The sequence below is a fragment of the Cetorhinus maximus genome, chromosome 14 (genome assembly GCF_964194155.1).
Source record: "Cetorhinus maximus chromosome 14, sCetMax3.hap1.1, whole genome shotgun sequence".
In the NCBI taxonomy this organism is placed as follows: domain Eukaryota; kingdom Metazoa; phylum Chordata; class Chondrichthyes; order Lamniformes; family Cetorhinidae; genus Cetorhinus; species Cetorhinus maximus.
In genome coordinates, this window is record NC_135892.1 from 52,226,555 (window position 1) to 52,253,662 (window position 27,108).

Below are 27,108 nucleotides of genomic sequence, written 5' to 3' on the forward strand. Positions count from 1 at the left end.
GCCCATAGTGTGGAATCGTAATAGTGTGAAGGGGTAAAGGTTTCTGTAGTGTACCCGGGAGAATTTTCTTGAGAATTTGTTTCTGGCTCAACAAGGAAGGAGGCATGGAATAAAAACAAAAATGTTGGAGATACTCACCAGATCAGGCAGCATCTGTGGAGAGGAACAGAGTTAACATTTCAGGCCAATGAACTTTCATCACATAACAGAAGGAAGATAGAAATGTAAGAGTTTTTAAGCCAGTAGAAGTAAGGAGGGGGCAGGAAGAACATAAGCGAAGGCCTGTGATAGGATGCAGGGCAAGAAAGATAACTAACAAAATATTTCTTTACTATATCTATTGTGACTCTCTGTTTTTGCTTCATGTACATTCCCACGAAAAAGAATGGGTAACTAAAGGCAGAGACCTCCCACCCAGGTACGAGGATGATAGGGAGTAAGGTGACGCAGAAAAAGGGTGCGTATAACAGATAATAGAAGTGAGAGCCAGGCTGAATATAGAACGTTCTGTACGGAAAGGGTTAATGAATTAGCTCAGTTCAGTGCAGAAGTTCAGTGCAGTGCTTGTTATCTGAAAACCGGATAGGTGCAATACTTGCTAATTAAATCGATACTGTTAATTGTAGTGATACTGCTGAATTGAATGAAACAATTTGAATTGCGTAGAATTGTTAATCACAGCAAACTGGTGGAAATCAGTGGAGACTTTTGAAACCAGACAGGTAATTACAGGGAGCCAGGAAGAAATCCTTTTATGACTAGGCCAATGGAAGATAACTTGGGAATACATTAACCAACCAACAGTCAATCATGAACCTAACTAACCGATCCACATCCAGAAGAGGATTGTGCTTGAGCTCTTTCAAACACTGTACTCTGTATGTAAACCCCTGAAAATGTCCCACACAGGAGCACTCAAGAAAGAAAACAGAAGATACTTATCAATGGGAAGAGTCCTGGTGAACCAAGCAAGAAGATCTTGGTCAAAGATCACTCTTAAGTGACCTACAGTCATCTCAGATTGACCACCTGAGGGGCAACTGTATGATTTAATTGAAAGTGTTTTGCTTAAAATTCTTACTAAATGTGTTGGATTTAGTGTGAGATTGTGTCAATCATAATTCTCAGTCTCTGAACTTAAGAAAGAGGTAAAATCACCTACAATCCAGAAAAGGAGTGAAAAAGGAAATCAGAGAGGCAAAGGGAGTATTGGAAGAGACTGATAGCTAACAGAAAAGGGAATCCAAAATTCTTCAATAGCCAAATAAATAGTTAAAGGGTAGTAAGAGAAGGGGTGGGGCTGATTAGAGACCAAAAATGGAATCTATGCCTGAGATACAAAATGAATATTTCACATTTCTCTTTAAGAAAGAATTTGCTGCCAAAATCATAGGAAATAAGGAGGCAGTTGAAACACTGGATAGGCTATAAATTGATAAAGAGGAGGCATCAGAAAGGCTGGCTAAAATTAAATCACTAGGATTGAATGAGATGTATCCAAGGATGCTGAGAGAAGGAAAGGTTGCAGAGTTACGAGTCATAATATTCCAACCCTTCTTAGATATGAGGGTGGTACCAGTGGACTGGAAGATTGCAAATATTACACCCTTGTTCAAAAAACATTGCAAGGATAAAACTAGCGACTACAGGCCAGTCAGTTTAACCTTGGTGGTGTAAAAGTTTTTAGATACAATAATCTGCGACAAAATTAATAGTCACTTGGACAAGCGTAGGTTAATTAAAGAAAACCAGCATAGATTTGTTCAGAGCAAATTGTGTTTAATGATTGAGTTTTTTGATGAGGTATTGGAAAAATGAATTGAGGGTGATTTGGCTGATGTGGTGCACTTGAAATTCCAAAATACATTTGATAATGTGCCACATAAATGAATAATATGGTATATGAATTTCAGTGCCAGTATGATGCTAGGTATGCAGGCTGTACGTCCCAAAGACTGGTGGATCGTATCAAACAGCATGTCCCAGCTGCTATTCACAACAGGCAAGGTATGCCTGTATACCCAAACAGTCCATGCTTGCCAAACTCAAAACACAGTGTCCAAGCTACATATATTAATACACATGCCCTGTTCTTTGCAGACAGAAAGAACATGTACACACATTGTGCCTGTTTCAGCTAAACAAATTAAGTGACAGCCATTTGCTGAGTCATTTGTCAGAGCAATGCCTTGACCAATCAGGGTCAAGCTGCCTAGTTTAAATTTCAAACAATGCTCAACAGTTAACTGTCAATCACCATCAACTGGTGCACTTAAAAAAATTGTTCATGGGACGCGGGCTTCGCTGGCTGGGCCAGCATTTATTACCCATCCCTAATTGCCCTTGAGAAGGTGGTGGTGAGCTGCCTTCTTGATCCATTGCAGTCCATGTGGTGTAGGTACACCCACAGTGCTGTTAGGAAGGGAATTCCAGGATTTTGACCCAGCAACAGTAAAGGAACGGCAGTATATTTCCAAGTCAGTCTCCATGGCAATGCCTCTACCAATCAGAGTCCACTTGCCAACCAATCTGCACTCTCACGCAATATAAATTGTTGTTTTCCCTTTATATTGGTATTCTTGTGAAGTGTCTTGATGAGTGCAAGACAAAAAGCTTCAACGTGTCTCTTTTTTCTGCAATAAAATAAAGGGTACAATTCTAAAGGGAGTGCAGGAACAGAGAAACCTGGGAGTATATGTACACGTATTGTTGAAGCTTGCAGAGCAGTTTGAGCAAGTGGTTAAAAAGGCATAAAGGAACCCTGGACTTTTTAAATGGAAGCATAGAGTACAAAAACAAATCAGTTATGGTGAACCTACATAAAATACTGTGGTTCAGCTGCAGCTGGGGTATTGTGTCCATTTCTGGACACAACACTTTAAGAAGGATGTGTAAGCTCTCCGTTAGAAATCCGGCTGGGGAGACAAACCATCTGGTGCTCCCTTGTTTCATTGATTTTAATGGGGCCACACAGTGATAGGTGTAAGATTCCACAAGGATGAGGGTTGAGCTTTATCCTGTAATTACTGTTGGAAGTTTCCAGAACTGTAGCCAACTTGCAAAACATGTGACCAGTAGCAGCCATGTTTTTGGTCCAGCAATAAATAAGCAGAGAGTAGGGTTTGATTTAAACAGTTCATGATCTCTTTCATGTCTTATGACATGACAACTGGCTGAGTTGCTCTTCCAGTGGGCCAGCGCAAAACCAAATGAGCTCCTTGTATTATTCTATGATTCTGTTATGACAGCTGCAGGATTCCAGACATGGGCCTGCATGATGGTCACACATCAGCTGGATGTTGTGCAAGTGGGTTCCTTTTCAGTTCCTGTATGGGGCTAAATTAACATATGGTGCTCATAGCATGAAGCCTACGATTCTAATAAAGCTTCCTGCTCGACCTAACTGCTTAACTGTGTCAAGAAAGAATGTAATGTTGTAATCTCTCTTTCAATAGAGAGCCAAAATGACCTCCCTTACACAACATGTGGAAGGCCAACAGCGAGATGTTGCAAATATCTCGAGGGCCAGGCTGGGAGGAGCTAAATGCATAAAGGTTTATGGCCATTGTCACCTTCATAACCACTGGCAATGCAATTCTTGTCCTGCTCTGAGATTCCAGTTGTAGTTGGAACAGATGGCAGATTTCAGTGAAGATGCCCTTACTGAAATGCAAACATTTCACACATTGTTCCTTGTTGAGGCTCAGGTAGGGAATTGCTCCTGAGCAAATATCCCTCCTGCTAAGAGCTCATCTCCCCACCTCCTCCTCCTGCCTCAGCATCTTATCCTGCTCTGCATAGCCTCTGTTCACTTTCCCTAATTATACTGTATTCCATGGAGAATGTCTATTAGTGTTTGGGAGCAACTGGTTTAAGGAGCTTTGAAATCAGCAAAACCTCAGCCTTCATCAGCCGACACACTTAGACTTTTGCAACTTTAAATAACTATACAAAGCACCAAACATTTGTAGATCATAGCAATAGATGGAAGTAATCAAACAGTAACTAATCTCTAAGTAGCTTGATGATTTCTTTAAACGTTGGGCTGGGGGCGAGGGGGAGGTGGCCCTTACAGCTGCTGAACATGTACTCAGTTGTGTGAGGGTATGAAGATGTTGAGTTGCAAAATGGCACTTCTGGCATCAAAATAGCATTGTACACTGATTTTCATTGAAACCTGCATGTTTCCAAATGGCTGAGCATGTGCTAATGCCCTGACCATTATGGCATGTGAAGCAAGTCTCTTCACAGTGTGAGCACGTGTCGTGGATGCTAATTTGGAGCTCTAAGGGCATTTGTAATACCCAGAAAGCAGGTACCAATGTGCCCAATATCTCATCAACATCTGCATCCATGGTGCAGGGAAAATAGATTGTAGTTTAAGTATCACATATATTGTTGCTTGTTGCTCCATCTACCCAATTTATAATTAGAATTGTTGTGATGGAGTGGTTAAAGTGAACTGTCTTTGTGCATTCAATTTTGGTACTTTTTTTTGTGATTCTAGGAAATACAATTATAGATTTAATCCTGGTATCCCGCACTTATCATAAACTTGCACTGAATCCTGTTACATAGAGAAAGAACTGCTTTATCCCTCAATAAAATAGCACATAAAATTATATTTACTAATTTATGGTAACATATTAAATTTCTGCACAAAACTCTATTTTTTACTGACAAAGGCAGTGAAGAAAACACAAAATATTAATGTGTCTTGACATTCAGAAGTTTACTACCTATGCTTTCTTTTTAATCCTTTAATTTTCTCTCCTCTCCTAAATGCTGGATTACAATTCCACAGGCTTTAGTAGCCTTCCGCTGCCTCCAGGAATCAGCTATGTTTCAAGTGTCAAGCCAATTAGTTAGTGCTGGCATCGAATTCTACAATGGAGGGAGAAGGGACATCACAGTTAATCCCAATCCTGTCCTCATTTCAGTATCTACACGTGTGCACTTTGCAGCAGCTACCAGTGTGTGAGCCTTGGCGGACTTTTCCCTTCTGAAGCCAAGGGACACTAAGCCCACTTGTAATGTCTCCATTGCTGCTTTAGTTTAAAATAAGGTAAGTAAACACACATCTGGATTCATTTACTTTGTATGGGCAGTATATTTGTTGAGTTAGAAATTGGGTGAAGCTGTTGCATTATTTCTAAGCGACGTTTACAAAAAATTAAATAAATAAAATTTTAAAGTACAGATTTTATGGTCTGTCAGGAATAACAACGTGGCTAAAGGTACTTTAGTGGGAAAAGTGAATAAATCACCAAAAATTGTATTTTATAGCAAATCCTGAAGTTTAATCCTTGTTAACTCTATCGTTGTAATGGATATATTTGACTAGAACCAGGAAACACTATGTTAGCTGTAGAAACACGCTGAGGCTTCTTAGTCAAACAAAATGAACTTTATTTATACGAGAGCTTCTGTGGCTGCTTGTATCCAGCCGGCCCCTCCTACAGCCATTTTTCCGAGGAAACCCTTCCCTAGAATTTATTCCCCTGCGCTAGCCACGCGTTGGTTCGACAAATCATGTGACCCCTACTCGGTTTAACTGATCTTAAAGTGACAGTCATCATAGTAGCAATTTTCAAAAATCTTTAATCCATGATATTATCTGTTTTACTGCAACAGTAACCAATATGTTTGGACAACTGGGCAGGAATAATACAGGAGCAGTACAGGAGAGAAGTAAGCAATGATTTGGGGGAATATAACTGAGCTTGCTGGACCGAGCATGATGGTGTGGAGGTTCGAGAGAATCATCCAGGAGTACGTTCATCAGATTCCTGGTATCGGAGAAACTGTCCCCAATTAAGTTAGAGATGGGAAGTGCCTGATGCGGGAATCCTGCCACGGGCAGCAGGATGTCAATTACACTCATTAATGAGCCACTTGACACCAATTATCCCTGAGTCCACCAGAATTTAGGGATGGCTCAGGGGTTAAATGGGACCCGCATGGTTTTCCCGTGCTTCCCGAAGGCCGCTAGACATAATGGGGGAGGAAGTCCCTCATTGACATGTATTGAGTGCCCGATCTAGGGACCCAGCATTGGGAAAGGCAGCGTGGCTGGGGCGCTGACATCCAACACCTGTCCTTGCCTCTGACTCCCTGCACCCCCCTCTGGTGACACCCTCTCCGCGACCCCCATGCTGCCCACACTCACCTGTGTCCAGGGATTCAGATATGATCGTTGGTGAAGGCCTCTGAGCATTACTGGCCTGCTGGCAATGAATTACCGCCAGCCTCTGATTGGCTGGCAGTTCTCAACGGGCAGCATTTCTGCCCCCAGAGTCCTAAATCCAGCAGTAGGCCTGATGCTGAGCTGTTAAGTGCCTGACAGGCACTTAATAGCATCAGGCCTCCCATAAAGAAACAGCGTGAGGTACTCACCAGTTCTCCAATGAGTGAGATATCCCCTGTTGCAGGGACAAAACCTTGCCCATGGTTTTGTAGTCATACTGAGGAGGACTAAGTGTTATCCATAAGGCCTGTAGTACCTTAAACTGGCATGAACTGAATGAAGGGTGGCCATTAAACTATATAGCTTTGGGGATGAATTTTGCTCTCAGTTGTGAGCAAATGGTGCCAGCCATTATACATTTACACTTTCCCATAGACTTTATGTGGCACGTCAAATTGGAACCTATTGTGTTTTGAAAGTCATTTTGGTACAGCACCCTCTACAGGGGAAATGAGACCTGGTGAATGGGGCAAGCAGCTGGATATCACCTTATATGGTCAGATTGAAGAATTGTTAATGAGCAGTGCAGAGTCTGAACCATAAAGTGTCAACCCGAATATTGAATTTAATGTCAAATCAAGTACAGAAATCAAAATAGAAAGAAAGAATGAAATATGGGATTAAGAGAGTGCGGTAAAAAGAGACAGAAAGAAAAGTTTGATTTATATTTTTTCATATGTTTTGAATCTCCAACAATAATGAAAATAGTCATTTGATAGTACAGAACTTGAGTATTACTGAAGAAAGAGTTATGTCTAAGTTTTTTGTCTTGCACTCATCAGGACACTTCACAAGAATACCAATTTAAGGGGAAAATACCAATTTATACTGTATATGAAGAGAGTGCTGATTGGTTGGCAAGTGGCATTGCCATGGAGCATGCACCAGTGATGGTGACTGACAGTTAACTGCCAATCATTGTTTGAAATTTAAACCAGGCAGCTAGACCCTGACAGGTCAAAGCATTGCCCTGAGGAATGAGTCAGCGAATGGTTGTCACTTATTTTGTTTAGCTGAAACTGGGCGCAATGTGTGTACATGTTCTTTCTGTCTGCAAAGAACAGGGCCTTGTGTATTAATATATGTAGCTTCTAGTGCACGCAAATGCACCAGACTGTGAGCCTGACTGACAATCTTAAATTGGTTATCAGCATAATTCTTAGCACACTGAGGTTTATTTAGCAAATGTTGTCCAATCGTGGAATCACAGCTAATGTGTGATTAGCTTTTAAGGCCATCAGTATGGAAAGGAAGCCCTTTTGCAGATTGGTTGTGGCTGAGGCTCTGGTTTTACCTGGCCCCCAAGTGGGGCATTAATAGGACTAATTGGCTGCCCATCAATTAGCAAGTTGCTTTTTTTCTCATGGCAAACTGCCCCTGGGAAACTGACCTGGTGGCAGGACTGTGTCAGGGAGCCACCTAAACAGGCAACATGCACCTGCCTCAATGAGGCTGGTAAGATTCTACCTGTTGTTTAGCAGTAATTAAGACATAACACACCATTCAGAACTTACAATAGAATGGACAAACGCTAACTTTTAGTGAATGCAATGAATAAATATATAAGTACAGCAACTTCATGCCTGTTCAATGTATTTCCATGCTGAGTCTTCAGTGAGATACCAGTAGATTACATTATTTGGAGGAACAAGGCAATTCAGACAACAACCTCTTGCTTAGAAGTGTGCAAGTGTAGCCCACAGAAGTTGCTGTCCACACTTGTGCACTTTAATAATGCTAAGTGCTGTTAGCCTCACTGTTATTTGTACAAACAATCTCATTCTATCTTTTTAATCTGATAAAATAAGTCCTCCTGTCTGAGTGAATATTTTGAATTTAACAAGAGGGTTTGTCACCACCAAGTTAAACTGTTGTGTGGTACATAGGAATGTCAAAACATGTAGAGTTAATATACATCATTACAGTCCATCTAGCTGGTCCTGAAGTTTGAGAGATACCATAATCAAATATATTCCATACCCTTCAATTACTTTTTCTGCTAAATATCTGTCCAATTTCCACTTCGCCAACAATATCCACTTGCATTGCCTCTCCAGGCAGTCTGTTCTAACTATCCATAAGCCATTGTATAAATTCTAAATTATCTGTTTATCTTCTCTTTTCTGAGTTTGAGCCTTTTTCCCTGGGTACAGTTGTGATAGTGTCAGTCATATTATTAGAATCTTGAATACCCGAATAGAATTGCCCCAGTGAATTATTTGCTCCTATGTGAACATCCCTAACTTCTTTAGCTTCTCCATATAGTGCCTAATTTAAGGTATCAATTTAGTTGCCTTCACTGTAACCTCTCTAATTTAGGCTGTGCCCTTTTTCATATTACAGAAATTAATGTCTGATCCCACTAGAGATTGGAAGAGTAAGAGCTGTCCTGCATAATATGCAAGAACTGCCACAATCAAATATGACGATTTAAGTATTTGTGTTTTGATGCTTTTTAATAGGTTTTCATTAAAACGCTGAGTACCTATGTTTTCCGTTTGTCATTCATATACACTACAGAAACAAATTAAAAACAGTTCTACTAAAGCAAATCTATGTAACTTATTTTAGCGATTTTTATTAATCCATAGACTACTTGCTGGCCCAGGGAAAATCTTAGCTCCATGGGCTAGCAAATTTTGTAGCTATTAGTGACACTGCAACAGAGATAATCACCAATGAAGCCACTCCGATGTGACTCAAATGTGAGTAGGTCAGTCACAGGAAATGCTGCTGGCAAATATATATTTTCATTGATGGTCCCAAGAGGAAACAAATTTGTGGCATGCTGCGGGTTAAAAGACATATCATTCTCACTTCAAACTGTATGGGCTGTGAGTTGCTCTTGTGTTCATGAGCTAGCATTTGCTGGTTAACAGTTCAATGAAAATTTAACATCCTACATAACAGGAAATCTCACCATAGAAAATAATCTCTTTATTTTCTTGTGTACACTCTTCAGATGATTACAATTTCTACATTATCAATGCTCATAAAAAGCTGATGGAGAAATTGACCATGAATATGGAATAGCTTTTGTTACTAAACAAATGCTATGGAACCCACTGCAACTGACTGCTCATGAACTTCTGTGGCAAAGCATTCATGTTAATCCAATCATTGTTAATCCAACGGTCAATGGCAATGCTGTTGGAACATTCACTATCTAACATTGCACAAGAAGGTGACTGAAGAATAACACTGCAGAATACATCGAGAGGAAGGTGCAACATTTTTAGAGCATTTTCTGAAATGTTTAATTGCTGCATTTCCTTTGTAACCTATCAAATATGAGAATGCATTCATTTCCTAACATCTGTAACAATGGAGCACAGAAACATTATTATACATGAAGTTGGAAAATCAAATGAGGTCAAATCAGAATTAATATTACTTTTAGAATATGTAGTTTTTACAGCTAAGCTTGATATAAAATGTATCATATATTAGAATAATTATTTCATTTGTCCTTCTCATCCTTCATGATAACTTTTGCTGAGTTCAGTCTTCTATAGTAGGTACAGACCTGGATAGGTTTTATAACAAAAAGCATTATTTCAGGGCTAGGGTGAAGTTTTAACTCTGTGACTTGATAAAAATTGAACTCTGAATTGAAGCTGGATGTTAATACTAATTTATCACAGTGAAACAAGTAGGGTCTAATTTTTGTTCATGAGCGATGCTGGGTAAAGCATATGCAGTGGCTGCCTGGAGCTGTCAGCATGAGTCAGTTTATGATCACCCCTCATTATCGTGCAGTTGGGGTGAGCTTCTAGTGAAAAATGCTCCCAGCCTCCAATTCCAGCACCTGAGGGAGCTGTAGACATGTGCTGACCACATGATCTTATTGAATGGTGGTGCAGGCTCAAGGGGCCAAATGGCCTACTCCTGTTCCTATTTCTTATGTTCTTATGATCATTAGATAATGCAAAGGAATAGCTGTTGGAGGTAGGCCCCTCTGGTACAGTAGCTTCATTGTGACAAGTCACCTCAGTTCTAAGAAAAATCTTCTCAACAATCTACATCCCAATCCTGTATTGCTCTCAGGATGCACTTCATAGAATTATTAGATTACAGGCTAGAGCATGGAAGGTGGCTGGCACAATGAATAGACATGGTGGTAACAAATATGTACAATTCGAATGTAAAAAATTGTTGGAACATGCTGATGAATATCATTCTGAAATATTAAACAAATGGCAACAGACATCAACATTTATTTCCTTGGATGCTTGTGACTTGTTGAATTTACATGACCACATGCAAGAGGGACTCTTCGGGGAGGCAAGGTTCAACTCAACAATCTCTTGTGTGCATGGAGGGGAGAGAATGACAGTCAAGTGGGATATTTTATTGGTTTCTAAGCTTCTATGTGGTAAAAACACTCAGTTATAATTTGCTGCCTCCTTTCTCTGGCTGCAGACATGGTTTTGTTGCTCCCATTCACCTTTCTACTGTGCACGTATGAGTCAAGCCCCACTCTAGAGATACAAGCATAGAATCTAGGTTGATACTTCAGTGCCACACAGAGGAGGTGCTGCATCATCAAAGGTGGCGTCTTTCAGTCAGGACCGAGGCACTCCAGGTGGAAGGAAAAGATCCCATGGCGCTATTTGAAGAAGAGAAGGAGAGTTTTCCTGGTGTTCTGTCCAATATTTATGCCTTAACCAATATCAATAAAAAAACAGATTATCTAGTTGCACATCTCATTTCCCTTTCTGGGACCTTGCTGTGTTTAATTTGGCTGTTATGATTCCCTGCCTTACTGCAGTGACTGCACTTCAAAGTACTTCATTGACTGTGAAGTGCATTGGGACACTGAGATCATGAATATAATTTAGAAGCTACATAAATACCAGTTCTTTCTTTTTTATGACAATGTTATGCAGAATGCAACAAACAACAGTGACTCTGGATCTCTTGTTGGAATGTACTACAAGGTTCCACCAGATTTATCTAGGCAACTCAAGTAGGACTTCAAAGTGTCTATAACTTGATCTTCTAAGATTCATGTAGACTTATGTGCTTCATTATAATTGTTTTCCTCTCTACCTGTAGGTGTCTTAATATAGTCAGGAATTATGGCCGCAGAGGAGATCCCTATTCGCCAGTTAGTTGTTCCTGTTAGAGTAATCATGTGATATTTCAATAGACTGGCCCATTAAACTTAAAAGGTAATTAGCCTGGATATTACGAAGTGCATTATGTAGGCGGGGTGTTGGGTGGGGCCGGGGGGGGGTGCAGCGTGGAGGTGGGTGGGTGGATGGGAATTCCGTAAGTCCAGGTTTCTATGCATGCTCTGGAGCTTTAATTCTTTTCACCCTGACAGGTTCCCTGTCCAGAAGTCAGCCTGATTGACAGACTTGGTTTCCAGTTGGGCACTGAGAATGTCTGAGAAAGCCGGCAGGTCCGATCCATGACTGAGAGTAGGGTCTGATCCCAGTTTGTGGGTTGGCAGGTCTGATCCCTGACCGCAGGATAGGTGTTCAACCACAAGGTAATGGAGGATGAGTAGCCAAACCATGAACCTGAAAGGGTACCCAATCCCAGGGAGGTCCAATCTCTCGCCCAGTGGGGGGGTCCAATTCCTGACTCTGGGGACCTTTGTATTTTGGGGACGGTCCTAATGGAGGGCTGGGTTTATATACTCCTGAACTCCACAACAAGTTCTATAAAGGCTCTTGCCTTCTCCCTGAAGTTGGTGGTGAGTCATCTCCTTGAATACAGCTGAAGGGCTTGTTAGGCCTTCTCAGAGGGCAGTTAGGAGTCAATGCTGTGGGCCTGGAGTCAAATATAGGCAAGTCCAGCTAACAACAGCAAATTTCCTTTCCTAAAGAACATTAGTAAACCAAATGGGTTTCACAACAATCTAGTAGCTTCATGGTCATCATTACTGATACTAGCTTTTATTCCAGCTTTTAATTAATTAAGTTTCAATTTCCATCTGCTTCAATGGGATTTGAACTTGTCTCCAGATCATTAATCCGGGTCTCTGTATTAATTGTCCAGTAACATAACCACTATGCTACTGTACCCCTTGGAGGCAAAATTTTAAAATGATGGTTTCATCCGGCATGGAACAGAAAACCCAAATCTTGCATATATTTTAAAACGTTATCCTTATTACTATCTCTTATTTTTAAACTGAACTTTTCTGCTGAACAATTAAGATGGTTGACCCTCTGTTTGGAAATTATCCCCCAACAGTCTCCAGGACAAAAGCATTCTCTCCTCAGTTTCAGGAGTGTCACATCTTGATATGCCTAAGGAGCTTCGAACAGACAACCTGGGACTGTTCAGACCAATTTCAAAGGGAACTACAGGAATTCTATTTGCTTTTGATAAACCCAGCCTTGCTAGCGACCTGTTGAGACAATGGCCAAGATTTTCCATGCCAGCCAACATTGGGTGTGTTCATTGGCGTGAACGGGCAATATGGCGAGAAGGCCAAAAATCAGTTTCATGATGTCATTAAACCAGTTTGTGATCATATGCTCCGCCCACTGATGGCGGGTCGTGTTCCCCGCCATCGGACATCGGGAACCTCATCATAATACATCAGCCCGCTGGACTCATCCCCCCCGCCTGATCGTCAGCTCATGTCAGCGGGAAAACACGCCGACGTGTTTTATAACAGCACATATAAGGCGTGCATTTGGCGGGCTGCACTTCGCTTGGGATTCCAAAGTTTGTTTGCCTACCTTGCTTCAGTCAGCACCCACAATCATCAGTGCCAGGCTTCACAGACAGCACCATATCGCTTTTAGGAGGGCTCATGGGTAGGTCTCGCCTTACCAGATCAGCCATATGTGGGTGGCTTTTCAATGGTTGCAGGGCAAGATCTTGCTTGGGGAAGGGAGAGAAGTGGCCTCAGGCAAGGGGAGAAACTGCAGGGTGAGGGCGATACTGGGGAAGGAGGGTATCCCAGGGTGTTTGTGGGGGCACATGTTGATCTGTACAAGTGGCCTCAAGATGGTGATGGCTGAGGGGGCAGTCTCCAGAGGAGATGAGGACAGATGGACATGTGAGGGTATATGTGTGAGAATGGGTGGTGATGTCCCTTGAGCTGGCAGTGAGTGGGATGCCAGTGAATGTGTGATGGGCTTGAGTTTGAGAGTTTAGAGTAATGAGATGGTTGCCATACCCTAGCTGCATGGATGAGATCATTCATCTTCTATCTGCATTGGATGGTCAACCTCTTCAGTGCAACATTGGCAGTGGCGATCGATGCCATCACCTACCAAGCCAGAGTGGTGATGTAGCTGCCCCTCCTGTGGCCAGAGCAGGGGTAGAACACAGCACAGCGAGCCTCCACGGCATCCAAAAAGTGCTCGAGGGCTGCAGCCTTCTTGCCTTTTGAGGCCATGTCTTCTTTGCTGCAGTCCTGGGCTGGAAGCACTAAGTGTAGCTGTACTTTAAATGTGCTGCCTGGCATGATGAAGGGGCGAGGTGACGGCATGGCAGGTGAATTGGAACCCGCCCGCCATTGAAACGGTGTGTATCCTGTGAATGCATAAGAAATGTGATGTGATGGCGTGAAAAGCAGTTTTACCCACCCACTACTACACTTAGTGCAAATCTGGAATGATTCCGCCCAACAGCTTCCCAAACACCAGACCCTCAACATAAATGGCACCCCTTTCAACCCCTAATGGCTGAGGCATTATCAGTCCTGAAAACAAAGCCAAATTTCAGACGCTGGCTAAACATTCTTTGCTGAAGTCACTGTGGAGAAGGAGGATTATATGAACTAAGACCCTGGCATTTGAGCAGCTTAATATTACCTCTATGAGCTGTGCAGCCTGTCTGTTGTTTAACCTCCATTTGGCAGGCCATACAGAAGCAAGCTCTGTCCAGGTTCGGCCACTGGCCCATCTACTGGACTCTACGGGAATATTTTGTATCCTCGACTACAGAACTGACGCCATTTCTGCATGCTTACTTCATCGTATGACATCAACCCACCTGAAAAAGTGAATCTTACAACACTGGTCTCCCTCCAGCCAACCATCGAAGGCCTATGTGAAAGATTTCCGCATTGGACTCTGATTTTGGGACTCTGGAACTCATGTGAACCAATATTCAGTTTTTCTATGGTCCTTGTATTGTAAACCTCCTTTCCTCTATCCTTCCCTTTTCTGTGTGAATGTGGAGTGGAAAGTTGTGAACATTCCTTTTTGCGGGTTTTGAATTCGTAAAAATAAACTAACCTTCTGAGTTAATCCTAACACGAGTTGTAGGATTATTAGCAAAATTGGGTCACACAAAAACTGAGGTGTTGGGGAAGCACAGCACTGCTTATTCTGAGTTAAAAACTAATTCAAAACAGCTTTGTTTATGGACAAGTGGTAAGAGGACAACAGCCCTGTTTGAACTGACCCCTCCTGCACTCAACCCATCCATTAACTCCCCCTTTTGTATCAGAATGAGAAAGTCTGCTATTCAGTTCTCTTAAAATGGTTAGCTAATAGACGTCAGTTTTTTGTGTACATGGCACTCAAATTAGCAAAGCACTGAATACATGTATTTCTTCTTGGAAATTAAAAATAAACACATATTCTGGACAACTAACTATAATAACGTATTAAAACCATCCTTCTCATTCACTCATACCAAAAGAACAACATCACACTCCTTGATTCTATAACAATTGAGCTATACAATATTTTACATATCAATATTTAAAAAGTGCGATTTGCAGTTCATGAGGTTAATCTGTATCAAGTAGCTCCCGTGGCAATGTTCACAAAATGATACAACCAAGCTCCTCTCTGTTCCTGCAACTATATGATAAGAAACTTCAACCACCTCTTGGCTATTCATTTACAATATTAAAATATTTAAAACAATATAATGTGGCAGAACAGCATGAGACATCAGATTTTGGAATATTACTGAATGGAGCTGCAGCATTAAACACTTTAACTTGCAGCTTCTGTGTTTGTTCAGCAATAGGAGTTAATTAGTATTCTGCTTCTTTTGCTAGCGCCTGCTTTAGTTGTGTCGGTATCACAGACTAAAATCTGTATTCCACCAACATTTATATCAGACGCACTAGTTAAACCAGGCATGGCTTGCTGAAATGGTAGTTCTGACAATGAAAACTTTTATATGGAAACAATCTAAAGATGGGGCTTGAAGATTCCAAGCGATGGGGCTGTGATTATTTCCTTTGGCAGCTTGTTTCATTGTGGGATTGTCCTTGGAAAGAAAGATTGTTGATGCACTGTCTTGGAAGTCAATGTGGCTGTAGCTTCCGATGAAGTGGCAATTGACTCGGATTGCCACTGCGCTTGAAAGTACTTACCTGGAAATCCAGATGCTCCTATCCCACCCGACCTTCCAACTCAGAACAGGTGAGATCTGTGTAGTGCAGCACGTTCCCGGGGCCTACCATCGAGGGCAACTCAGCCACATGAAGTAAGCTATGCCCCTTTTGTACAGCATTAGCTGCTGTAAACCGGATAAGTTTAAAGGTCCAGCCAGGTTCAAAAGTCTTTGACATCCTGTGGAGGTGGGTAGTCCTTGTGGGACTGGGGAGTCCTATGGGGGATGTGGGTAGTTAGGAGTGGGAGGAGTCCCTGTGGAGGAGGGGGTGACAAGAGTCCAGCAGGGATGGGGAGTTCCTGTGGGTGACGGGAGCGTCCTGTGGGGGTGGGGAGTTTCATGGCAGGAGTAGTCAGGGGCCGGGGCAGTTCTGTCGAGGTGGGCTGTCTTGTGGGGAGTAGTTGATGAAGTAGTGGGGGGAGCCCCCTCGGGGTTTGGGGATGTGGGGGGAGTCCCATGGGGGAGTTGTTTTGGGACTGTACAATAGTTACCCAGAGGTTAGTAGTGGTTTTAATTCTTCTAACTTTTTTTGGTTAACTATTGATATAACACAGTTGGAACCATCTGAAGTTTGTGATCGTACTTCCCGGGCAATTGAGTGCAATCCTAACCTGTGAACTTCGGCGGGTGGGGTGGGGGGGTTGTGGGGGGTTTGTGGGGGGTGGTGGGAGTTCCCCAGCGCATCTTTGGGGTACCCACCAGTTACACCGGCCTGGAGCTTGGAAGTTACGGCCCATAGCCTTTGTAGGCTGTCTGGATGGCTACCTCAGTTATTTTTTTAGTTTTGCTCTGTTGCCCGGAAGGCCTAGAAAGGGCATTCAGTTGCCGTTTCAATGACATTGGTTACAGATTCGAGAGTCCAAGAATCTGCTTATCAGAGTGGACCATGAGAAGGCTGTGATTATCCATTTCTGAGCAACAGAAGGATGAAGGTCTACCTATGGGGCAAGGTCAGCACTCCAAGAACACTCAATAACAGTCACCCACAGGCCAGTGTCCTGGCACTGACACTTTTTAACATCTACATAATTGACAACCAACCACATCATCATGAAAATTTATTTACACCAACGATATTGTTTTAACAACTCAGGCAAAATCCTTCCAGTGTATAGAAGTCATGCGAAACTCTGATTGTCAAAAATGGCTGACTATTTCTACAAGTGGAGACTGCAACCAATCCTAGCCAAGTCCATCGTGTCTGCATTTCACCTTGAGAATTGCAAGGCACACAACACACTAAATGAAAAGTGCGATTTGACCTGATCCCACCTATCTTGGAGTGACCCTTGACCACTCTCTAACTTAGCTTCACCACCTCTGAAATATTGCTGAAAAGACCAAGGCATGAATGAACATCATCTGTAAGCTTGCTGGCACAAGTTGGGGTGCAAAGATCACTGCCCTTTGTACTTCTGCTGGAGCTCTGATCTTCTTGACTGCTGAGTGCACCTCTACGGGCCTCAAGTCATCACACCAAGCTCATTGGCACACAACTTCACTCAGTAATGAGAAAACTCTCTGGACCTCTGAGATCGCCCCCAGTTCAGTGGTTACCAGCCCTCTCAAATATCACCCCTCCCTCCATTTGATGGAATGCAGAAACACAGTGAAATACCCCGGATCAACAGCAACTTGGACCTCCCCATCCATAGAGACCTTCAAGCCCCACCCCCCAACTCACTTCATTGCTTTAAGAAACACCCTCTGAATACAAATCAAACACCTCTGACTTCATAACACTGATGAAACCTGGAGGAGAGCTTGGGTAGAAAGCACCCTCCCAACTAAACACATTGGGCAGAATTATCCATGCCCACTGGCACTGGGCATGTTCGGCGGCGTGAGCAGACAATATGGCAAGAAGGCTAAAAATTAGTTTCATGATGTCGTGAGCCCCCCTAAAAGTGATGTGGTGCTGCCTGCAAAGCCTGGCACTGATGACCGTGAGTTGACGGCACAAATAGAAATAAATGAACATAACTTGATAGCTAATACAGGGTAACTCAATATTCAGGGACATTTGACATTCCGCAAAAATAGGCAAAAAGGAAAAGGAGGTTGGGTAGCTTTGTTAATAAAGGAATGTATCAATCCAGTGAGTAGTAATATAGGTGAAATAGATCATTATGTGGAATCAGCTTGGGTGGAAATAAGCAATAGCAAGGGGAAGAAGTCATCGGTTGGAGTCATCTATAGGCCCCCGAAGTGTTGTCTCACTGTAGGACAAATATTGAGAGTAACTTATACTTCCCTGTGTGAGCAGGAAGACTGCAAAACTCAAACCAGCTGCTAGGACAGGAGTAAAAGCCTTGGTTAGGACTACAGTAAAGATTATTTTTGGGGCCTGCAGCTTTCAGGCAGCCTTCCCTTAGCCTGGGAATGGGAGTTGTGCTGTCCACTGGAGGCACCTCCTCTGAGGAGGAAGGGAGCGCCAGAAGCGGGAGGAGGCCAGGAGTCCATACTCAGCCTCCAAGGCAGCCACCTTTGGGAGGAGAGGCGCAGGCACAAGGGGCTTTGGACCAAGGGGAAGTGCAAGGTGGAAGGGGCCGCAGAAGATGCCAATATCCTGCTGTCAGGGTTTGCAGATGGCGAAGCAACTGCCTCAATATGTCTGAGGTGCAGTGCCAAAGGAGGCTCCGTCTCTCAAGGGAGACAGTCGCATCCATCTATCAGATGATAGGCCCTGAGATCTCAGCTAACTGTGTGGGTGGGCAGTCCAGACCAGTGGCTCTAAAGGTCACAGCTGCCCTCAACTTCTATGCCTCTGGCTCCTTCCAGGGGTTGGAGATCGGTGATCTCTGCAGAGTCTCCCAATCAGCTGTCCACACTTGTGTCAAGCAGGTGACAGACGCTATATTCAGGCATGCATAGACTTTCATCCACTACCGCTGGGACAATGCCAGCCAGACAGAGCGAGCCAGAGGCTTCGCGGCCATTGCTGGCTTCCCCCGTGTCCATGGTGCAATAGACTGCACACATGTGGCCATCAAGGCGCCAGCAGGTGAGTCCGATGCCTTCGTCAACAGGAAGGGCTTCCACTCCATGAATGTGCAGATAGTGTGTGATCACAGGATGCTGATTCTACAAGTCTGTGCAAGGTACCCAGGCAGCTCCCACGATGCCTACATCCTCAGACACTCCCAGGTGCCGATGCTCTTCAGCGCTCCAGCCCGGCTGGATGGATGGCTGCTGGGTGACAAGGGCTATCCCGTCAGAAGGTGGCTCATGATGCCTCTCCGCCACAAGCCAGGGCTGACCCCCACCCACTGCCCCCATTGGCCAAATGCTGCCTCCTTCACATGTGGCACCACAAAGTGTCACTTTGACAAGCAAGGAGGCACAAACACGTGGAGCGCAAACACCAGCAGATGGATTGGTGCCCCGCCAACTGGATGCTCCCCTCCCAGCATGTTAGCACCCTGCCTTCCCGAGTGCAGGAGATTTTTGAACCTTTTGCAGCACTGGACTCATATGCGCCGCACCTCATCATGGGAGCTAACACTCTCAGCCACCTCCTGGCACATTTGGTCAGGTGGGAAGGCATCCGCCTCCTGTCCCTCGGAAGAAGGACCCCCCATTGTGCTGCCACCTCCTCCAGGAGGGCAGATAGGCACTTGTTGGAAAAACGAAGGGCACACTGGCTCCCCGCCCTACCCACCGGACTGGCCTGCCCCGCTGCCCTGCCATCCGGCCTGGCTTGCCCCGACGGCCTACCCTTCGGCCTGGCCTGACCCGATGGTCTAGATGGCCTACCCTCTAGACTTGCGTCACCAACATTGCCCCCCTGCTGAGCCCTTCTCCCAACTATTGTAAGCAGCTTTTCCAAGGTTGCCAGGTCTTCATTTATACAGGCCGCCGGGTCGTCATTAGACCCAGTGGTCTGAGTGGGCCCGCCGCCTCCCACCCACTCCTTCTAAGCACGGGAGTTGTGAACTACGCTGGGTGGGCATTAATTGGCCTGCCTGCGTAAAATAGCGGCACAGACCCGTTCGCAGGTGGCGATCAGGTCTGCGCCCACCCACGCTCGCTCTCACATGGCCCGCCCGACATGGGGAAAATTCTCCCCATTATTTACTGTTGAAATAACAATGAGACTAATTGTGGTCACTCTTATTTATTCACAAATTCTCAAACAAATGCAGGCAAGAGAAGATACATGGTTAAATGTAGAAATACCAAAATTGTGTTCCATGATGTGTCACTCTGCCATTCACTTCTTTAAAAAAAAATGGATTTCGGACTTAGAGAATGAAATGAATACATTAAATAACGTAAAGTTCCCTTACTTGTTTGTAGATACAAACTAAATCCGCCACAGAAAGTTAAGTCTTGTGCATTCCAGTCTAAGCATATTTTTAACGATCTGCTACAAACATTAATTACTGCCAATCAACTTCTCTGACACTGAAAATGAACTATTACAAGTGTGGAGTTTCATTCCTTTAAGTTTTAATTGTTGTTGGAGATATTTAAAATGTCAAATTTTACTTTGTTGAACTTTGCCTTTCTGTCTCTTTTTGCTTTCTCTTTTCTAATTTTATCTTTCATCCCCTCTCTTTCTATACCTGATCAATCTGATTGATAAGAAAATATACAGTTGCTTGCCCTGTTCACTCAAGTCTCAGACAGTTGATTTCCCTCACTGCAATGTTATCAGTTCGCACTTCCAACAACTTGCCACACAAAAGAGTTTACTCCCTGAATATGCAAGGGCACGTCAAACTAACAGCAGGCACTGTTAGATGCCCTTGCCATGGCAAATTATCATACTAGAAGGACAAGGGCAGCAGATGCATGGGAACACCACCACTTGCAAATTCACCTCCAAGGCACACACCATCCTCACTTGGAACCATACCACTTTTAGTACGCTCTTGGTGGATTAAAATCCTGGAACTCTCTTTCTAACAGCACTGTGGGTGTACCTACATCAGATGGTTCACAGCAGTTCAAGAAGGCAGCTCACCACGACTTTCTCAAGGGCATTTAAGGGTGGAAAACAAATGCTGGCCTTGCCAGAAAGGCCCACATCCAACGAAAGAATATATAGAAACAATTGTACTTGTGGTAAAGGAAATCACAAACTTAATTTAGAAAACAATGTATTTTTAAAATTTATCTGAATCCTGCACCTATTACCAATAATAAGAAGTTATCACTGATGCTGCGCAGGGTTGTTGGGCTTCACTGACATCTTTCTTGCTTTGGCTCCAATTCTTTCCTTGAAAACAATGGCAGGATTGCTCTTAGTTCAAATAAAATCAGTTGAGGACTTCTAATAGTGCAACAAAATGCTGCACTCTAAGCTGTTGGCTTTCTTTACAATAACTCCCAGACTTCTGCCAAAACGGAAAATACTGAGCTGACCACAAGTTTGTGAATGAATAAACCTTTTTGCTTAAATACAACAACAGTTGACCATTTATAAGACTGCCAACTTCCACAAAAAGAAATATTTTTGTCTACAAAGACTGGGCACAGTGATGCAAAATGTACCCAAATGTGGGCTGACTCTTCTGAGGTGTGGCAATCATTGATTGCCGCTCCGCTTCTATAGTTTTTACACAGCATCGGAGCTTCATATTTCTGGCCTAGACTTCCAAACTGGGCCTCTTTAGAAATGTAGAACATATCTCTTCTTGGAGTGCTTCTTCATTGGGTAAGATTGTTGGGGGAAGCCAAGCTATGCTCCCTTTTTACTGCACTAGCTGCCGTATTTTGGTAAGTCTTTATTTACTAACACAGTGAAAATCTTTGGGGCATTTAAATAGCTATTCACTGTGTTAGTGAATGATTGTGACTGAGTTAAGTGGGCAGGGTGCCAGCTGGGTAGAATGGCATGGTGGTAGGTAGCAGGGTGGTGGGAGGCAGTGTGGCAGTTGGCAGAGGGGCGTGTGGCAGGGTAGTTGGTGGCAGGGTGATAGGGTGGCAGATTAATGGGCTGGTAGGTGGCAGGGTGGGTAGCATGTTGAGGTCTGGTCAGGTTGGATTGGGGGAGGTAGTTGGAGGTCAGGGGGGCGGAGCCAGAAGGTTGAGGGGTGGAGTCGGAGTGCCAGGTGGGACTCATAGGTTCGTAGTGTTCCGGGTGGTGGTGGGGTTGGGGGGAGTGGGCGGGTGGCGGGAGGGTGAGTTGGAGGGTGGATGGGGGTGTCAGAGGGTCAGGGATAGGGGGCCAGGAGGCAGTCGGAGGGTTGGAGAGTTCACGGGTTAGGGGTTGGAGAGATAAGGGGGAGTCAGAGGGTCAGGGGGTCATGCGAGTCAGGAGGGGGTCAGAGCATCGGGACAGAGTCGGTCGGAGTCAGGGGTGGGGGGTTAGTTGAATAGTCACCCAGGAGTTAGATATGGTTTTTTCCTGTCTAACATTTCCTGGGTAACTAACCTGGTAAGTGAGTCGCAACCCTTTGAGACCCCCAACTCTAACTCAGTGTTGGAGACTTTCTCAGAGGGTTCTGGATGCAAAGGATTTGCCCATCAGAAGCTTTTCTTTTTAATTCATGCTCCTGGCACAGAACTTCGCATACCTGAAGTTCATATTCAGGTATGCAAAGTCCTGAATTCAGGGACCGAGGTCATCTGTGGACACTATATAAGCTTCGTATGATCCATAATCCTCACGGTCCCACTGGTCTCCATGTCCAAATTCCCAATATGCACTCCTGTCATATGAAGCTCTGTGAATTAGTAAAATATTTTGTTTTTCCTTATAAGTTATTCAGGGGCTATATATCAAGTATAAGTCAGATGGGCTATTCCTGTGGAGTTCTTGGGTTGGGACTTCCGAGGGTTCATACAGTGCACCTTCCGGGGTACTTCTGGGGTTACAACCATCCAGAGAGCAGAAGATCTGGGCTCATATCTTTCATTGTAATGAAAATGCTGCATACTTCGCTGGCTCTTTTTTTCCCCAAACAAAAACTAGTTTTGTTAGGTGTCTTTTCATTGAAGACAATGCTCAATAAATGATGATAGGTCTAAAGATGAATTATACCTACAGAAAAAACAATCTTTTTTTCAAAACCATAATCACAGGATTAATCATTTTAAAGAGTTATGACAGTAAAAACATAAAAACTGCTATCATCAGATATCAGCACTTTGACCTCACTAGGCTGTAGAAATGGTGTAGGGAACCATGCGGTTAATATAAGATGGATGAAGGTGGGGCAGTGATTAAGTCCAAAAACATTGAGTATTGCTGAAAAAAGACATGTTGCCGAAGATTTTGTTTTGCACTCATCAGGACAATTCGCAAGAATACCAAATATAAAGGGAACAACAATTTACACTACATGAGAAGAAAGTACTGATTGGTTGGCATGTACATTCTGATTGGCAGAGGTGTTGCTATGGAGAATGCACCAGTTAACTGATGCCTGACAGTGAACTGCTAAACTTTTCTTGTCTTTTTCAGCAAGACTCAAGTTCTGCACAACCAAACGACTATCCAAAAACATTATTCTCATACTACATTGAGATTTATTAAATTAAAACTGTATTCATCGATAAATATCAGGAAAGACTTTCATTACAACTTTTCCAAAAAAATCTGTCAGTTCTTGTGCGCTGGATACTTCAGTCATTAAGAAATATAATGCTAAAGTTGGTCTTTTAACATGCTTTACCCTTCAAGTTCTTTAAATTATTAAGGCAGAGAAATAAGGTTGTTTTTTAAAAGACTTTCAGCCTGAATAATGCTGACTTGATCATTGCTTCTATGAAGTACATTGGGATGTTTTACTATATCAAAGGCACTATATAAATGCAAGCTGTTGTTGATTGAGATACTTCTTACAGCAGCCCCTCAATAGCTAGTGCTATGTACAAATATGTATACATGCAGGCAATTGGTCAGTCTGTATTACTGGACAGCGCTATTCTAAGTGATTCTGTGATGTGGCACTTCCAACAGGTATTAGCACTTGCAGGAAGTACATCACAATAAATCAGAAGCATTCTACCCTGTGATTTTTCAACCATAAATTTTGATGGATGGAAAATCATGGGCAGTGTACCTGTAATTTCCCAAGATTCATCCCACATTGTGAACACCAGATTGTGGATTCACCGGTGGCTGTTACCTACTTCAGCAGTGAAGTTTAACTCAATATAAATGTTCTCTTTTGGGGGTAGTTTTTCTTCTTAATTGATGCTCCAGGCACAGAACTTTGCATACCTGAAGTACATATCTTGAATTCAGGGACCAAAGTCACGTGTGGCCACTATATCATTCTCTTGTGATCCATAATCCTAGAGGTCCCAATGGTCTCCATGACCAAGTTTCCAATATACATTTGTGCCATGTGAAGCTTTGTAAATTAGTACAATAGTTTTTTTTTTTCAAAATTAAACATTTATTTTTCAAAAAATTAGCATGACTATCTTAAAAATATTCTAATATGAGTTATTAATCTTCCTTAAACATCTTATATAACCTCAGCAAAAATAAATCAACTACAAATTTCAAATAACAAATATGAAATGGTAAGATCCTTTGGGTGAGGTGCTCTTTTAACATTCCTTCCAAATGTTGTCACAACTTCCTGTGATCTTCATTTTCCTTATAAGTTATTCAGGGGTTATATACCAAGTATAAGCCAGACATCCATAAAGTTATCTAGAACTAAAACTAACCTCCTCATTTATTTGATTGGAGGGAAAATGTTATTGCCGCTAAGATGGAAGCCATCTAGAATTTCTAAATTTATGATTATACTGACACAAGAGAAAGTAGAAAGAAGTACAAGAGTACACTTCAGTTATAAACAGATAACTTTATGGTAGAGAAATAGTGACCAAATATGCAGAAAGTGGCAAACAAAACAAGGGACCTGAAATTATTTAATTTACGATCATGAAGAAGAATATAATTGTACTTACAAATCTTTCACAGGAGAAGATGATTAATACTTCTGAGAAATCTTTAGGCCTTACATCCCCTATGCTTAGAGTTGTTCTTGGATCTGAGGGATAAGGAAAAAATATTAATGGGAAAACCATAACTTTTATCACAATGCATTTTACTGTCCTGATGAGTCACTTCTGTGCATGAGGCTTCAGCCTTGAAGATTCATCATCCTAGGGAGATCTGGTATAAGTCAGTGAATCATCTTGGGTAGAATGTTAGTGTGAGTGAAGGGAGCATGTGCTGGAAGTATGCAGAGTAAGCTTATCGTGACGTCAATCACTCAGCAGCCTGTCTGCATCTCAGCTGCAGTCGTTGGGGTTACATCGCATCAGAATTACCATAACCATATATGTAAGAACACGTTGGTGCATGATGGTTGCACAGGTGTTCAAATGTTATATTCCAGTCCATGCTCGTGTGTGATTAAATAGTCTTGTCCACTTTATTCATGTGTGATGGACAGTCTTGTTATTGGGACCTGGTGAACAGAGCGATTGTTTGCAGAATGAGTTGCAAGTATGTACGGGTGAAAGGGGAGTATCAACATTCCCATGATTTGGGCAGTAAGGATGGAATCACTTGTCAGAGCACACTGGTGAATTGCTGTCGGGTGGAGATGCAGAGGTCCCATGAGTGTAAGGCCCAGTGCTTTTGGCTTCTCAAAGGCATCAGGCATGCTGAAACCTGTTGAAAAAGAGACTCATGGGCCTTCCTCACGTGTCTCTCCATGGCTCTGGAATCTGTGCTGGAACAACAACACAAGGCTTGCCTGCCCTAATCTGTCCTCTCCATCCTCTGCATCTGATGAGGAGTGTGGCTTCTCTATGTCCATCTTTGGCAAGGCCTCCCTCTTACGCTGGGCGTGGTTGTGTGGTATGCAGCAGATGGTTGCAATGATCGAGACTCTTTGAGGTGAATATTGTAATGTTCTGCCAGAGCAGTCCAGGCAGTGGAACCTCATTTTCAGGATTCTGATGGTCTGCTCCGTATTGGCCCCTGTGAAACCTTGGGATGCATTGTAGGGTTCCTTGTCTTCCTAGGCTGGAGTTCGAGGGTTTCTAACTGGTGTAATCAGCCAGGTGTTTAATGGATATCTCCTGTCACCCAGGATCCATCCCGGCAGGTTTGCAGAGGCCTCAAAGAGTGGTGGCACCTGAGAGTTTTGAACAGTGTATGAATTATGAGAGCTCCCCTGGGAACCGAGCACATACCTGGATGATCTGTTTCCAGTGGTCACAGACCAATTACACATGAATGGAGTGGAACTCTTTCCTGTTTCTAAAGGTTGGAGGCTGTTTCTAGGGAGCTGTGATCACCACAGTGTGCAGTGGATAACCCCTGAGCCTGTGGGAAGTCTGCGATGGCACTGAAGCCCACAGATCTATCAGTCTGACTCGCTGGGTCTCTTCTGGAGTACACAAGCTCTCCAACCCTCTTAGAGAGGACATTTGCCAGCTCTTTGATGCAGCAACGTGCAGTCACTTATGTCACACACATCCCCGTGGAATCCCGAAAGGAGCTGCTGGAGTGGAAGTTTAATGCTGCAGTGACTTTTAATACCACTGGCATTGGGTTCCCTCCCAGTCCAATGAAGGAGAGCACACAGATCTGTGACTGCCTCCCTAGACATCCTCCACCATCGTTGTCTTTCTGACATCTGCAGTTACTTGAGGCAGGAGCGATAGACTCTGGGACATGCAATTGCTCTGTGTTGGACTGGGCTCTGTTTGCCTCTCTCCTGACCTCCCTCAGTGTCTGGTCTGGCCATAGCTGCTGTCTCTTGTTGCCATTTGACTGCATCCAGTTCTGTCCTTCCTCTACAGCATTCCCCTTCCATCCAAGGCTCCAGGAACACTGGCTGGGTGAGACACATTTTGCCTGCTGAAGTTCAATAGAGGGCAGAACCTGAGAAAAGGGTGTGCCCTGCACTATAAACCTGGCCTTCACTAAACACCTTGCATCTGTGGCTGAATGGCACTAACCCCGGTCTTGGCAGAGCTCACCCTAGTCTTGGCAAAGCTTACCCTGGTTTTGATTTCAGAGTCACCATCAACTCCACTCAGTCGCACCTGACCTTCCCTCTGTCTCCCTTGCCTTCCCCTCCATTACTTTCAATCTTTTCCCTGTGACCCTCGACCTTCCCTGTGATGCTTCTCAGCGTCCTCTCCACTCTTCCAAAATAATCTCTGAGTGGTGACATGGAGCTCTAACTCGCTCACTTTCCACTTCAAGGGCTGACTTGTCTGCTCACCACGGGCTTTGACTGGTCATGAAAGTGAAAGATTGCAGGCTTCCCCATGGTGCCGGGTGCCAATGATTGCACGGACATTGCTCTGTATGCACCACACTGTAAGATGTATCCAATCAGAAGAGATTTTGCTCCCTCAATGTCCAGCTGGCATGTACTTAGCAGATCGCGCAGCTATCCTGGCAGCAGTCATGATGAGGCTGAATTTTACAGCACCCAGCCAGCGCATTTGCCAGTGGGGCTGGAGAGGGTCATGTAAAATAGAATGTGTGGTCAGCCCACTGCCTTCCTGCCCACCCCTGAGCTGTCTCCCATAAAACGGCAGGTGAGAAGGCATCAGCCAGCCCGCCTGCCCTTAGGCCTTTTGAAGCCCTTATC

The 27,108-nt window shown here is 43.6% G+C and overlaps 1 long non-coding RNA gene across 1 annotated transcript in view; it reads right to left on the reverse strand.

The window, feature by feature from the left end:
• Window positions 1–24,537, reverse strand: part of LOC144690132 (uncharacterized) — a 77,597-nt gene extending 53,060 nt beyond the window's left edge. Inside the window, exon 1 of the long non-coding RNA XR_013578761.1 lies at window positions 24,455–24,537. This is a non-coding gene — a long non-coding RNA (uncharacterized LOC144690132). The remainder of the gene's footprint in view (window positions 1–24,454) is intronic.
• Between the last annotated feature and the right edge of the window lie 2,571 nt (window positions 24,538–27,108).